Raw genomic sequence first — 12,388 nt, 5'->3', positions numbered from 1 at the left:
GAGCAGCAAAGGAAATACCTGAGCTAAGAAGCAATGGAGTTGATATCTGTTGGTTGAATTTTGGGTGGTATTGCTTTTTCTTGGGCTTTGTAGATCTGTCCGTCCAGCTATTTTTTTGTTTGCTTGTGTTATGGATATTTGGCTATTATTAATAAAATATATCCACCCATGTGGTGGTAGCTTAAAAAAAAAAAAACCTCTGCTCAAGCGAAAATTTAAAAAAAAAAAAAATCGCTAGGCAGAGGTTGCCTACAAACTCTACCCTATCGGACATAGTTTGCCTGCAAAACTCTATCTTAAGGCAGAGTTTGCAGGCAAATTATGTCTGATGGGGTAGAGTTTGCTTGCAAACTATGCCTTAATTAAGGTAGAGTGTTGCAAGCAAATTATGCCTAAACTATGTCTTAGCAAACTCTGCCTTAAGGCAGAGTTTCGCAGGCAAAACTCGGTTTTGCGAATCCAAGTTCTATCTGGCGAATTTTTGAAATTTTTTTACTGAGCGGAGGTTCGAACCCGAAACCTAAGAGTTTTATGCGAAGGGCAAAAATTAAAGACCAGCAATTTGAGGGGCACAAATTAAAGACCAATGCATTTGAAGGGCACTCCGCACAAAAAAAAAAAAAAAAAGTTCCCCAAATCCACCCTAACCTCTTATCTACTCTACACCCTGCATACATTCAGTTGCTTTCATTTTTGCACATACAAATTATGTACATCACATAAATTAAGATGGAGGGAGTAATACATTTGAATGTGATAAAATGAAAAATTCCTTTTGAACTTCTCTCGAATTTCAGTTATGTAACAATCGATCCTTTTTTAATATTTGCGTTCAAAATTGAGTTTTAGCTATAAGTTTGTATAACCATTTTGCACTTATTAAGATGATTTGAGTTAAGACCCGTGGAGCTCAGGTGGATTTCCACATGGCTTGGAGATGAGTTGAATAACCAGAAAAAATGCAACATGTGCTCCGGTGTGTAGGGCTATACAAAGGAAACTGATAAATCGAATCAAACAAACAAACCGAATCAAATCGAGAAAAAAAAAATGACTAGTTGTTTGGTTTGATTTGGTTTGGTGTTGGAAAAAAAAAACCCCGACCATAATAAGTTTAGTTTGGTTTCAAACTGAAAAAAGTCAAATCGAAGCCAAACCAACCCGATTATATGTATACTACTTTTAAATTATTTTATACATAAAAGTATTTATTAGAATGTAATTTATTAATATTTTCTTTAAAAATTTTCATGATTTCTGTATTTTTACATTCAGGTTTGGACTTAATATGTGAAATGGTCCATAAGTTTTGAAGCCCATATAAGTAATAGTCTAGATGATCTTAGAGTATTACTCCATCAACTCTAATGCAATTTTTAGTTTTGCCATATTCTGTTTTGTCTCTAATGTTATTGGAAGCGGTTGGATTTAAGTGTTGAATTTTTTGGCGATCGTTTCCTTGTTGAGGTTATTTTTTAGCAATTACTCTTGCCACATCTTTTGGGAATTATCCTTGGATTTAAGTGGTGAAATTGGTGGCAAGCAGAATCATACCAACCATTTTTTTTTTTTGGAAATGGAGAAGCTTACCAACTTGATCCCATGGTTTCCTTTATGTTCAGTGATATGAATGTGGTTTTATGTTAATTAGTAAGTTTCAAAAGGTGTTGGTTACGCATCCTGAGAAAGTGTTGTCATTCAAAAGTTGTTGAAGAATTTCCATTATACATGATTATCTTTTAACAGTAGCTATTTTTAAGAGGTGTTATGGTATTTCCTTTGGAAATATTCTCTCAAAAACCTTATTGCAAGGAACTGATGTGTATAACTCAGATTTTGTTAGGTTTATTGTAAGATGAGTTACATCGAACCACAAAAAATTTGAGAAACCCGAAAAATCCGAACAACCCAAAAGAACCCGAGGTTGAAAAATTCGACTTTTGTTGGTTTGGTTTATAGATTTAAAAATACGATACAATTGGTTTGATTTGACATTTGAAAAACCCGAACCAACCCGGTCTATGTACACCCTACCGGTGCGTGCATCACTTCCCCATCGCACGTTTAGGAGCTCGTGCAATGGCTGCACGCCCATCTCCAGGACACCTTGGTGTGCATTGGATGTGCATCGCATAGGCCATGGTATAATGGCCAGATTTTGCAAAGAATAAATAGTCAGTGATAAATTTTGAGACCTATTTTTTGACATTTTGAAAAAGGATGAGCTTGTGGTAGAAATTTCAACTTAAATTATCGACGTAATGATTCTACAACATCCTATGATTATAACACTTAATTCTAGTAAAATTATTTAACCATGGAATATCATGAGATTGAAGGAGAGAATTGGGGATTTGTGACCTAACTTCCTAATTGAGTAATTTGGCATTTCACCAAGTTATGGGACCTGAAATAAGAATCTAATCATATTTTTGTTGAAAGGTGAACTGATGGGCAATTGGATTCTATAATTTATTTTTGGGTTTGACTGGTTTGATTCGAGGGTTGACTTTTGCTTGACTTTCTATTGACTCGAGTTTGTGCTTGACCTAAAATTGTAAGATTGATCCCCACTAGCATAATTGACGCCATTGATCGATAATTTGCATAGATTGAGGTAACTAGAGGTCATTTTGAAGGTGAATTGGGCAATTCAATATTAGGAAGCTTCCCGGTTTCGAGGTAAGTGAGACCTTTAATGTCTTCTAGTACTTGCTTTTCTAAAAACATAATTTGGAACTTGAAAAATAGCTTTCAAACTACCTCATAAATTATGAGGAGGGAGTGTGCCAGGAGATGTATATTATTTTGGTTAAATTCAATGGACTCAAATTGTTTCTTCTATGAAACTATACTGTTTGCTTCTATAGCTTTGATACAATTTTCTAAGTTGAGCATGACATAGTAGTTGCACTTATACGATGCATGATATAATATATGCTACTTGTCTATGTGATTAGAAATGCATTAACCGTTTATATGCAATTTCTAATAGTATTGATATGCATACTTATTGTGTTTTTAATTGAGAAGATGAGATGATGCTAAAATTATGATGGCTATATATGGACGGTATACTTCTAAGCATAGCCTGGTTGGTTTGCTACCTTTATGGACGCGGGACGCCGCGATGAGACATGGTTGAGTATTGAGAGAAGTGTTGGCTATGAATGATTATTGAAAACAATAGTCTAACCAGCTAAAATTGTGCCTTATGGACGGTCTGGTAAAATACACGGGCGACATTGATGATTAAGATATTGCAACGTGTTCTGTACAAGTCTTATATTCATTCATACATGCTATTATAATATATGCTCTTAGTATTTATTTGAAGGCTTGTTCAACGTAACGTGGTATGATTATATTGGTGAGCGGGTCACCAATGTTTTTAGGTCCTTGTGATTCACTATTTACTGCTTTGTGCAAATTTATCAACTAGTACAATTGTTGGTTCAATTTGACCTCATTCGAATATTCTTGAGTTACAGATAAGGTGAGTCCCAGTCTAACATGGTGGCAACAACAACAACATATCCATTGTAATTTTATAAGTGGATCTGAGAAGGTAGAGTATATGCAGACCTTACACTTAACATGGTGGCATTCCAATTTATTTCTTAATGTCTTTTTTCTTGTTTTGGACTACATTTTTAAACTTTTGTATTCAGATTATTTAGTTTCTTTCTATTTGACTATGTCATAATTGAGTTCTGAATTGGGCTTTGCTTTATAGTGTTGTGAATTTTCGCTATTGACATGTAATTTTTATTATCATTATTATCATCATTAGTTAAGATATATATGGTTTGGTTTATGACTACACCTAGGATGTAGTGGCTCGTTAAGTTTCGAGTGCAGCTCTTGAAACTGGGTTGTGACAAGTTACATACTTAAATTTTGTGAGCAATAATACTCTAACCCTAAGCAAAAATTATGAGAGGAACACAAAGTGTTTCTATATATGCATGTAAATAAAACAAGCTGCTAAAAAACCAAGAAATTGTCGGACTACGTTTTCATCTAATCTCTTAGGTACTCTCGACTTTGTGTATGAGTTTAAACATTTGTAATTCATTTATGTATGGATTACAACTAGGTTAGTAGTCTATGTTTAATGGATTAAATAGTATTGTAGGCTTTAATATTTGAATGATTAAGTTTAGTAAAAGAAAGTTTCTCTATAAGAAAATTGTCGGGTGCCAATCACGAATTCTAGATATTTCACGTCGTGACATAGGAGGAAAAATACATTTCCTCAACGCAATCTCCCTAAATGGGGGAGAAATGGTTATTTAGCCCTTTACAATTTCTTTTTTAGTTTTATGACTATTTTGTAAGAGATCTTCATTTTTTACACATAAGAGATCTGAAAAAAAAAACACATAAGAGACCTGAAAAAGTCATTTTTTCCTATTCAAATTATAAGAGACCAAGATATCTTATTTCCTCCCTATAAATGACATGCGTAGGCCCTTTTAGTAGATATTTGTATGCTTTCTTATTATACTACTTTGTCTTGGAGAAAATTAGTTAAAAGGGCCTTTACAAAAATAATAAAGGTATAAGACCCTCATATGACGCTCAGTATATATGGGCGGTTCTGACATAACACAGAGGCGATCTGCTATATTTTATAGAGGGTGATTTAATCAATTCACCTACTTTGTCCTAGTGAGACTGAAGGAAAATATTCCATTGATAAATTTTATGAATCTCTAAACACTCTCTACAATCTCCACAATATAAAATAAATAGCAGTAGCCCTATTTATAATAGTATAAAACCTACTTTAACTCAAAACAGGAAAACCTATTCTTATACTAATTTGACTATAAATCCTAATTGGACATGGATTAAAATATCAAATCCTAACCAATTTTGGTTTCCTACAATTTTGAATTATTATTTCCAACATTCTCCCGTAGTTCAAAATTCTATATCTGATTCTTGATGCAGTTGTTACCATCTTCCAATTGTTGAAGCACTTGTTTCCAACCCATCAATTGTTGAAGCACTTTCTCTTCAACCGTCACTCCTCATCTTCCAATTTGTTAAAGCACTTTCTCTTCAACCGTCACAATCGTTAGAGCACTTTCTCTCCAACATTCCAATTTGTTGATGCACTTTCTTACCAACCTTCAATTGTTGAAGCACTCTCTCTTTAACCTTCTTAATCATTGAACCACTTTCTCTCCAACATTTCAATTTGTTGATGCACTTTCTCACCAACCTGCAATTGTTGAAGCACTTTCTCTCCAACCTTCAATTATTGGAGCACTTTCTCTCCAACATTCCAATTTTGTTGATGCACTTTTTCATCAAACCTTCAATTGTTGAAGCACTTTATCTTCAACCTTCAATTGTTGGAGCACTTCTCTCCAACTCCCATTTTTTTTTCTTGGTTGTGTTGGAGCACTTCTCTCCAACTTCCAATAGTTGATGCACTTCTCATCAACACCCATTATTTTTTTCTTGGTTGTGTTGGAGCACTTCTCCAACACTTCCAATATTTGATGCATTTCTCATCAACAACCATTATTAATTTTTTTTCTTGGTTGTGTTGGAGCACTTCTCTCCCACTTCCAATAGTTGATGCACAATTCATCAACATTCTAATTTTGTTGATTTCTTCTCTTCCTCTGTGCCATATTTGTTTGCATCTCTTTAAACATGCAATATTTTTCATAATCATTCTCAGCATGATTATTTTTCATGCATATATCATTGGCCCGACTTTTGCCAACATAATCATTGGCTAGATGGGCGGCATATATGGGTTATAGCCGTCCGCCGGCAACGAAAGCTATTTAATTCTCTACCAGGATCGTAGAAGCTCTGATACCACTTTGAAGGAAAATATTTTATTGATAAACTTTATGAATCTCTAAACGCTCTCTACAATCTCCACAATATAAAATAAATAGCAGCAACCCTATTTATAATAGTATAAAATTTACTTTAACTCAAAATAGGAAAACTTATTCCTATATTAATTTGACTATAAATTATAATTGGACATTGATTAAATATCAAATACTAACCAATTTTAATTTTCTACAATTTTGAATTATTATTTTCAATAGAGACATCTTTTTGTTTTTTAAAAAGAAATGTAAAACGGTGTTACCCTTTCGTTTGCGGATGAATTGGATTCATCTTGATTCGAGCATTACAGAAATCTTGACTGGAAAAAGGTTACATGAGATAAATGTGTAGCCCAACTTGATCTTAGGAATTTCATAGTAAAATGATTTTTATACAAGCGTTGAGAACCCTTCTCCTTTATTTGAATTGTGAACTGTGAACAACTGTATACATGGAGAACAAAACAACTAGTATTAGCAACTAATAAAATTGTAATTTCCAATTTTGTTGGATTCTGTAATTATATGCCTTTTTAACGGTTAGTTATGGCCAAGGTCAACAAATCAATTTGGACATTATGGTAATGACTAATGAGTCGTGATTCCATTAATTGCTATTTCATGTCGTAACCTCACACATTCAGAAACTATGGCTGGCAGGGTTTTTCTTTTTCTGTCAACCAAACTGTCCTAACTTGCTCTTCTCTTCGAACTTACCTCCAAATACCTGGTCATGGGGGGGGGGGGGGGGGGGGATTTTCACGTGTACGGCCAGATGTCTGCCACTTGATTCCCATCTAGTTGCTAGTTTGGTCCCCTTTTTTTTTGGCTTGTCTTCTAGTCTTTTACTTTGCCCTCATATTCATAGAAGTAGTGTTTACGGACAACAAATTAAGTTTTATCCAAATATTATATTTAAGGGGTCATTTGGTTGCTAGTTAGGATGGAAGTTATTTCTATATGAAAATTAGCATAGTTAATATTATATTTGGTCCCTTTTTAATTGCTTTGTATAATACATCAAGTTTGGTGTTTGATTATTTATTTGGGTGAAAATCATTTTCACCTTCTAACTTTGCTTTAAAAATCAAACTTTCTCTCAACTTTAAACAATAGTCATTCTCCCCCCTTTATCCTAATTGACTTTTTTAAATTCTTATTTTACCCTTACATTATCAACTTGTCTTTCTTATTTTTACTTCTTTAAAATCGTGATTCTTTTTATCTCTTTAATCTATGTAAAAAGAAATTTACTTAAAAGACGGAAAAAGAAAAGTAAGAAATACTAGTTGAATATATAACTTAATGCCGTTCTATAATGAAATAAATGAGAAGAAATAATTTCTTTTTATTAATAATAATAAAACTCTGATATCTATTTATACAAGTAAAAGTAACAGGTAATAATAACTTTATAAATATATTTCAATGCAACAAAATAATTAATAAAAATAGAGGTACATTCTATAACAAATTTCTAAAGGATTATTTATTTATATTATAAATTAATTTTAAATTATAATTTAAAATATTTCATTAATGACAACCAAAACTCGTTTATATATTGACAATAGAGAATAAGAGAGAAGTGAAACTTAAATACACATATACATATTTATGTAAAAATAACAGGTAATATATGAGACACGTGTGTGTATTAAAATATCAATAATAAAAAGTAACATTAGATTTTGTGATAAATTCATAAAATGATTATTTTACTTATAATATGAATTTAAATAAAAAACTATAAATACCTAGGTTAAAGAAATAAATTTTATATAATATAAAATGGTATTACATAAATGGAAGATTGAAAATGTCAAGGGTAAAATAGACATTGCATACGATAAAGGGGGGGGGGGGGGGGGGAGAATGTCTATTGTTCATAGTTGAGGGAGAGTTTGATTTTTAAAGCAAAATTGGGGGATCAAATATCATTTTATAATCTCACATAAATAAAACATTATATAAGTTGTGAGTCAATTTATGTATTTATATTGAGTAGAAGATAAAATAACTAATGCATGAATTAGTAATACATAAATAACTAAATCCTGCATAAATAAACTTTGCATAACTAATGCCTATGTAACTCTAACCGACGATCAAACGACCCGTATAGTTTCATTTACCATTGCATAACATAAAACCGTTAAATTTCATTGACATATGGCTAAATCCTCTTTTTCTATTGATGTGGCAGTATCGTGAATCATGGACAAGAAGAATCTATATAATCAGAGACTGTTGTAAATATTATATTTATGTATGTCCAATTTGGTTTACTTGGAGACCAAGTTGATAACTGCCACCAAGTAGATATCTTGCCCACAAAATTAATTTGGCCATAAATTATTGTGACTTGGCCAGCAAGTATTTTTGATATTATATATAGGAGTTCGTATGTATTGTAAAACACAGAAAGAAGCAATATATTATTAGAAACAATAATGGTACTTCAGTTACCCTTCTCCCTCTTTGTAAATTTTGCCTTGTAATTTAGTTTAGTCTTTATTTAATAACACGTTATCAGCATGAAACTCTGTCATTTCGAGAAAATACTTTAAAAGCCTCGAAGGTATTGACTTTTTTTTTCTTAATTAATGACGAATCTTTCTAAACGTGAATTTGTAGCCTTGGATATATCCGACAATAGCTATCTGTCTTGGGTTCTCGATGCCGAGATTCACCTTGATGCGATGGGTCTGGCAGACACCATCAAAGATAAAAATCAGGCATCAAATCAAGACTGTGCAAAGACAATGATATTCCTCCGCCATCACCTTGATGAGGGCTTGAAAATGGAATATCTCACTATTAAAGATCCTCTTACTCTGTGGAATAATTTAAAAGATAGATAAGACCACCTAAAGATGGTCGTACTTCCACAAGCACGTTTTGATTGGCTCCATTTAAGGCTACAAGATCTTAAATCTATTTGTGCGTATAATTCTGCAATGATTAAAATTATTTCTCAGTTGAAATTATGTGGTGAAAATATTACTGAGCATGCTATGCTGGAGAAAACATTCTCCACTTTTCCTCCCTCGAGTATGCTCCTGCAGCAGCAATACCGAGAGATGAGGTTCAAGAAATATTCTGAACTAATTTCACATCTTCTAGCGGCTGAGCAACATAATTAACTATTAATGAAAAATCATGAAAGCCGACCTACTGGTACTGCCCCATTCCCTGAAGTGAATGAGGCAAATTTTCACCATTCTAGGCGTGGAAGAGGTTGTGGCCCCAATCGTTGTCATGGCCATGATCGAGGAAGGAATTTTAATCATGATTCTTGTCTTGCACCAAATAATACCCTTCACCATCAGCAGTGTAAAAAGAAGGATGAAAAGCATGAAGCTATGCAAAAGTAAAATTCAGAAAATAAATGCTTCCGATGTGGAGGAAAGGGGCACTGGTGACGTACCTATTGTACACCAAAGCACCTAGTTGAGCTGTATCAAGCCTCCCTCAAAAGGGCAGAGAAGAATGCCGAAGAAAATTTCATTTCTGAACATAATGTTGAGCTCATGCATCTAGCTATGGCAGATTTCTTTGAACACCCTGAAGGAAAAATAGATCATCTGATCGGTGATGGATCTGTAATAACTTAGATATTTTCATCCATGTTGTTTATATTAGCTAACATAGTTATGTTTCCTTAGTTATGTAAATAAAGTTTGTGTAATGCTTTGTTTAATAATATTATCTACTTCAATGTTTACTTTGTCTATCATTTCATTTTGAAGAATATACGGAAATTCCTCAAATTTTGTTTGGATCAATGACCAATCATGAAGATATTTGTGTGATTGATAGTGGAACAACGCATGCCATATTAAAAGATGAGAAATATTTTCTCACTTGCTTAGGAAAAAGGGAAATGTTAATACAATTTCTGGCAATTCGAAATTGATTGAAGGGGACAAAACTTGTTATAGAAGATGCATTATTCTCTTCTAAATCCCCATGAAACTTGTTAAGTTTCAAAGATATCCGCTTTAATGGGTATCACGTTGAGACATTAAACGAAATAAATGATGAATATCTTGTAATTACAAAGAATGTCTCCGGCCAAAAATATGTTTTGGAGAAATTACCAACTTTGTCTTTTGGCTTGTATTATGCAGAAATTAGTACAATCGAAGCATAGTCGATCGTAAACCGGAAGTTTAATGACTCAAGTACTTTTATGCTCTGGCATGACCGAATAGGTCACCCTGGATCAATAATGATTAGATGAATTATTGAAAATTCAAATGGGCATCCACTTAAGAACCTGAAGATTCTTGAAAGTGGTGAATTTTCATGTGCTTCTTGTTATCAGGGTAAATTGATAGCTAAGCCATCACTAATGAAAGTTGACATTGAATCCCCTGCCTTTCTAGAGCATATACATGGGGATATATGTGGACCTATTCATCCACTTTGTGGGTCATTCAGATATTTTATAGTCCTAATAGACGCATCTTCAAGATGTTCTCATGTGTGCCTCCTATTGTCTCGCAACCTGGCGTTTGCGAAATTATTGGCAAAAATAATACGCTTAAGGGCAATTTTTGGATTATCCCATTAAGGCTATACGCCTCGATAATGCTGAAGAATTTACGTCTCAATCTTTTGATGATTATTGTTTGTCAGTTGGGATAAAAGTTGAACATCCTGTAGCTCATGTTCATACCAAAAATGGCCTTGCTGAGTCATTTATTAAACGACAACAATGGTTAGCAAGACCACTACTTATGAAAACACGATTGCCCACTACCGTTTGGGGTCATGCTATCTTACATGCAGCATCTCTTTTTCGTCTCTGACCGACTCATTATAATAAATACTCCCCGTCATAATTAGTATTCGGTCATGAACCAAATATTTCTCATCTCCGAATCTTTGGTTGTGCTGTATATGTGCCGGTAGCACCACCACAGCGCACTAAGATGGGCCCCCAAAGAAGGTTAGGAGTATATGTTGGGTTTGAATCACCCTCAATTATTTGCTATCTTGAGCCATTAACGGGAGATTTATTCACTGCTCGATTTGCAGATTGTCGATTTGATGAAACAAACTTCCCACAATTAGGGGGAGACGGAAAAGAAATTAAAAGAGAAATTGTGTGGAAAGTTTCATCACTATCTCATTTTGATCCACGTGCCCCTATATGTAAACAAGAGATCCAGAAGATCATTCACTTGCAAAAAATTGCAAATCAAATGCTAGACGCATTTACTGATTTGAAAAGAATAACCAAGTCACATATCCCTGCATAGAATGTGCCTATCCGAATTGATGTCCCAAAGGGACAATCTACTAGTGTCATAGCCTCTGAATCTCATACAAGCTTGAAGCGTGGTAGGACATTGGGTTCTAAGGATAAAAATCCTAGAAAAAGAAACACGAAAAATGATCAGAATGACACTATGAAAGAATATCATGAAGTTATTCAAGATCTGGTTAATCCTGATACTCCTGAAGATATTAGGGAACCCGAGACTCAAGTGAGTAAAGAACTATCATTGAGTTCTTCTGGTTATGGGATAGATTTAAATCGATCGAAGATTATGGTAGATAATATTTTTGCATATAATGTTGCACTGAATGTTATGAAAGACATTGAGGATCAGGAACCTCAATCTGTCAAAGAACGTTGACGAAGATATGATTGGCCAAAATGGCAAGAGGCAAGTCAATCAGAATTGAATTCGCTTGCCAAACGTGAGGTTTTTGGACCGGTAGTACAAATGCCTAATGGTGTAAAACCAGTCGGCCAAAAATGGTCTTTGTGCGGAAAAGGAATGCGAGATATGAAATTGTGAGATAAAAGGCCCGCCTTGTTGCACAAGGATTCTCTCAAAGACCTGGTATCGACTATGAAGAAACATATTCACCCGTTATGGATGACATAACATTTCTATATCTCATCAGTTTAGTTGTACATGAAAACCTTGAAATACATCCGATGGATGTGGTTACAACTTACCTTTATGGCTCACTTGATAATGAAATCTATATGAAAATTCCTGAAGGATTTAAAATGCCTGAAGCAATTAGTTCAAAGTCTCGGAAGATATATTCAATTAGATTACAAAGATCATTATATGGTTTAAAACAATCAGGGCGCATGTGGTATAATCGCCTAAGTGAGTACTTGATAAATGAAGGATATATAAATGATGTCATTTGTCCATGTGTTTTTATTAAGAAAACAAAATCAGGATTCGTTATACTTGTTGTTTATGTTGATGACATAAACCTAATTAGAACTCCAGAAGAGCTCCAAAAGGCAATTGAGTATTTAAAGAAAGAATTTGAGATGAAAGATCTCGAAAGAACAAAACTTTGTCTTGGTTTGCAAGTTGAACATTTAGCAGATGGGATCTTTATCCATCAATCTGCCTATACCGAAAAAGTTTTAAAACGATTTTACATGGACAATGTGCATCCGTTAAGTACTCCAATGGTTGTTCGCTCACTTGAAGTGAGTAAAGATCCGTTCCGACCTCAGGAAGAAAATGAAGAGC

This window comes from Lycium barbarum, chromosome 5 (genome assembly GCF_019175385.1).
Source record: "Lycium barbarum isolate Lr01 chromosome 5, ASM1917538v2, whole genome shotgun sequence".
NCBI classification, from domain to species: Eukaryota; Viridiplantae; Streptophyta; class Magnoliopsida; order Solanales; family Solanaceae; genus Lycium; species Lycium barbarum.
The sequence above is the reverse complement of the archived record's forward strand: the minus strand, read 5'-3'. Positions refer to the sequence as shown.